The sequence below is a fragment of the Theropithecus gelada genome, unplaced genomic scaffold (genome assembly GCF_003255815.1).
Source record: "Theropithecus gelada isolate Dixy unplaced genomic scaffold, Tgel_1.0 HiC_scaffold_1461, whole genome shotgun sequence".
NCBI lineage: Eukaryota > Metazoa > Chordata > Mammalia > Primates > Cercopithecidae > Theropithecus > Theropithecus gelada.
In genome coordinates, this window is record NW_020256314.1 from 3,212 (window position 1) to 7,191 (window position 3,980).

At 44.9% G+C, this 3,980-nt stretch overlaps 1 pseudogene; it reads left to right on the forward strand.

Moving 5' to 3' along the window:
* The first annotated feature begins 307 nt into the window (after positions 1–307).
* LOC112616951 lies at positions 308–1,040 on the forward strand (annotated as a pseudogene).
* The last annotated feature ends 2,940 nt before the right edge of the window (positions 1,041–3,980 follow it).

Sequence of the window (3,980 nt, forward strand, 5' to 3'; positions counted from 1 at the left end):
TTAATCAAGATAAACGGGTAAAATTAAAATGATAATGTTGGTAATAATTTTGACCATGCAATAAATAATACTGATGATAGGATATCTATTGCTTTTTTCAGATATGTAAAATATGATTTCTCTTCACCATTAAGATGACCATGTTCCATGTATGATACTATTAAAAATTGCCCTTATTTTCCAAGCTGGTAGTAGACTCACAGCCAACACCTTCCTCCTTTTCTTCTGTATCTTCACACTCCCTCTGGACTGCAGGCCTAAGCCCACTGACCTCATCACCTGCCACCTGGCCCTTGTCCACTTAGTGATGCTCCTCATTGTGAGCTTCTTGGCAACTCCAGACCTGTAAGTGTCACTGTATTCTCAGAATGACTTCAAGTATAAGGTATTCTTCTACATGCATAGAGGGACGAGGGCTCTCCATCTGCACCACCTGCCTCCGGAGTGTGCTCCAGGCTATCACCATTAGCCCCAGCACCTCCTGGTCGGCAAGAATTAAACAGAAATTTACACGTTGCATCTTTCACTTCTTTGGGTTCTCAGTTTGTTTCTCAGTAGTAACCTGCCCTCCTCCACTGTGGCCTCTTCTAATGTGACCAATAGCAATGTGCTAAGTATCAGTAAATACTCTTCACTTTCTTACATAAGCTACATCATCAGGAGTCTGTTTTTCATGCTGCCACTACTTACAGATGTCTTCTTTGTAGCAATCATGTTTCTCTCAAGTGCATACATGGAAATTCTTTTGTCCAGGCATCAGAGACAACCCCAGTACCTTCCCAGCACCAACCTCTCTGCAAAAGCATCCCCAGAGAAAAGGATCACACAAACCATTCTGATGCTGGTGAGTTGCTTTGTGGTCATGTACTGGATGGGCCTCATAATCTCATCACCTTCAACCCTATTATGGGCTTATGACTCGGCCATCCTGGGTATCCTGATGCTTGTGGGCGATTTCTGTTAGCCCTTTTGTGCTAATTAGTTCTGATAAAAGAATAATTGAAATCTTGCATAATGTGTGATATAAATATCATAGATGATTAATAAATAATGAAAATGATTATCTGAAAAACAGATTTTGACATCAAATTTTTCAAGAAGCAGGCAATTTTTAAACTTTTTAAATTTAAAATATATTATCTTATTACACTTTTATTTCATCTAAATATTTTTGAAACCTATGCTGCCAAGAACTTGGTGGTTTCTTTAGTTCAAAGTCCACCATAATAGTTCCCTGTGTCCACAAGTTTCTTATATTTAATTTTGATTCCCTAAATTTTATATAAGACAACTTTTCTATCTTCTTGAAGTGTATACTTAAGATGCTCCTGTTGGTAGATAAAATTTCTCTGTGTGTGTGTGTGTGTGTGTGTGTGTGTGTGTGTGTATGTGTGTGTTTTATTTTTGAAGGTTATTTAGTTTACCCTTCCTTATTTATTAAAAATATGCTAGCTATGTATTCAATTATAGGTTGAACAATAATTTTTCAGCACTCTTAATATTTCCTTCTCAGTTTTCTGGCTCTGCATGGGCTGTGGAGATTTTACTCTCACCTGTGTAGATTCTCTGTCTCATGGTTTTTAATTTTCTTCATTCTCTTTGGTGTTATGCAGTTTGACTTATCATGTTGGATATCTTTTTTTATTGCTCTCTCATTTTTTTTTTCTTGGAGATGGAGTCTCACTCTGTTACCCAGGCTGGAGTGTAATAGTGCAATCTTGGCTCACTGCAACCTCCACCTCCTAGGTTCAAGCGATTCTCCTGCCTCCGCCTCCGGAGTAGCTGGGATGACAGGCACCCACCACCATGCCCAGCTAATTTTTCCGTATTTTTAGTAGAGATGAGGTTTCACCATGTTGCCAGGCTGGTCTCGAACTCCTAACCTCAAATGATCCACCCACCTTGGCCTCCCAAAGTGCTGAGATTACAGCCGTGAGCCACTGCACATGGCCTCTTCATTGCTCTCTTTTAGGCACACGTCTGGTTTTTAATTTTAGAAATTTGTAAATAATTATTTATTAGTATGATTTATTATTTGTATGGATTCAGGTGAAATAATTGTGCTTTATTCTTTGTCATTCTATTCTTCGATGTGTATAATTACATTCATATTGCTATTATTTTGTTTCTCTTTATTTGGTTATATTCATTCTGCTCAAAATTCCAGTTCATTAATCCAGTTTACTAACTCTCTCATCATCAACTTAGTCTAATTTTATAATTAACTCACATGTTGTATGTTAAATTTCTTTATGTTTAAATTATTCAATTTCTATTTGACTCTTCCAAATTTGCTTGCTCAGTTTATAGTTTCCTGCTCTTTCAAAAATTATTTTGATACCTTCTCCCCATTTGTTTTTGCTTAAACATTTAAAATATTTAAATTTAATATTTTATATTAATATTTATAAATGTAAATATATTTATAATACTTTTTACATTTAAAATATTATAAATATATTTCCAGTATGCAAAGTATATGTGATATCAAATTTCTTCCAACCCAGCCAGGCACAGTGGCTCACACCTGTATTCCCAGTACTTTGGGAGGCAGAGGCAGGCGGATCCCAGGCCCAGGGCTCACAGTAAGCATACAGACAAGTGGGCACAGACTCACAGGCCAGAGGGACAACCAGCCACGGCCGGGCCAGACGTGTGGACACAGGGCCAGTGTCACATACAGACCACGGGGAGACATGGCACTAGGGGACACACAGACTTGATGCCACAATGTGGGCAGGGCACAGAGCTCGAGGGACCTGGGCAGCGGCCGCTTGGTATTTCTGCACTGGAATCCTGTGAGACAAGGGTGGTGGCTGCTCTGGAGATCCCTGGGGCGGTCCCTCACGGCCCCTCTGGGCTTAGTCCGGTCTTCCACACTGTTGAGCAGCTTTCCACCTCATGGCAGAGGATAAACACTGTGGTCATATCCAGGCAGACCCGGCCCAGGCGGGGGACAGTGCCGTCGTAGAAGGCCTTGAGCCCCTCTTCCTCAGGATCTGCAGCGGCAGTCCGGTGTGTTCAGCGTTTGTGCTTCTCCAGGCCCCGCATCCGGGCCTTGATCCCGTGCATGGGAGCGTTTCCCAAGACACTGGCTGCGCCCACAATGGCTCCGAATGCCCCAGCGACCAGCCAGTTCATGGGCTTGCTCGGGTTGTCCCCTCGGTACCAGCTGTGCAGGGGGGTCAGGAGAAGAGGCGCACGGCCTGGTTCCAGCCCTGCTTCAGCGCGGGGGCCGTGAGGCCCCGGTGAGTTCCCCTTGTTTCCGCACATCTCCCTAACTGGATGGGACACTCCTCTGCACTGGAGGTCTGGAGGGCCGTGGATGATCTTCACCTTGATGGTGTCTATGGGACACACGACCACCACGGCCTCCGCCACGCTGGCGCCCCAGCGGCACCGCAGCCTGCGCTGCTGTAAAGCCGTCCCTGGGCTTCCCGCCTCTGGCTGCTGAGGAACTGGGACATTCGGAACCCAAAGCCGCCTTGGGGATGGAGCAGCAAAGCAGGGAGCCGAGGCGGCGGGGCCTGCCCGGGACGCCGTGGCCGCGACAATGTGCACGCGGGATCCATGCGCGGTGCCCGGTGGGTGCCAGCGCTCGTCCGGCTGCAGCTACATTCTCCCGCGCTCCATGGAGAAGGGACGCTGATTTCGATGTCGCGGGCCTGGCCGCCTGCCCAGGGTCGCCTTACCCGTAGCCTCCGCGGCTGGGCCACGGCGGGCGGGAGGTGGGCGCCCAGCGTGGTCTGAGGTCCCAGCCTCCTGAATTCCGCACTGATTCAGCCTCCTGAATTCCTTAATTTGGTTTTTAACACAAATAAAGATGTCTCTAAAGATAAAAAGGGATGTGTTGGCTTCTAATTTTTGTTAAAAGCAATAGCATATGTTGTATAAGATAGTGCATTGGGGTAAATGGGTTATTATTTTTATTTGTTTCATCAGCCCACTGACATTGAAAGGGGATAAATAGTTTTTAGGTT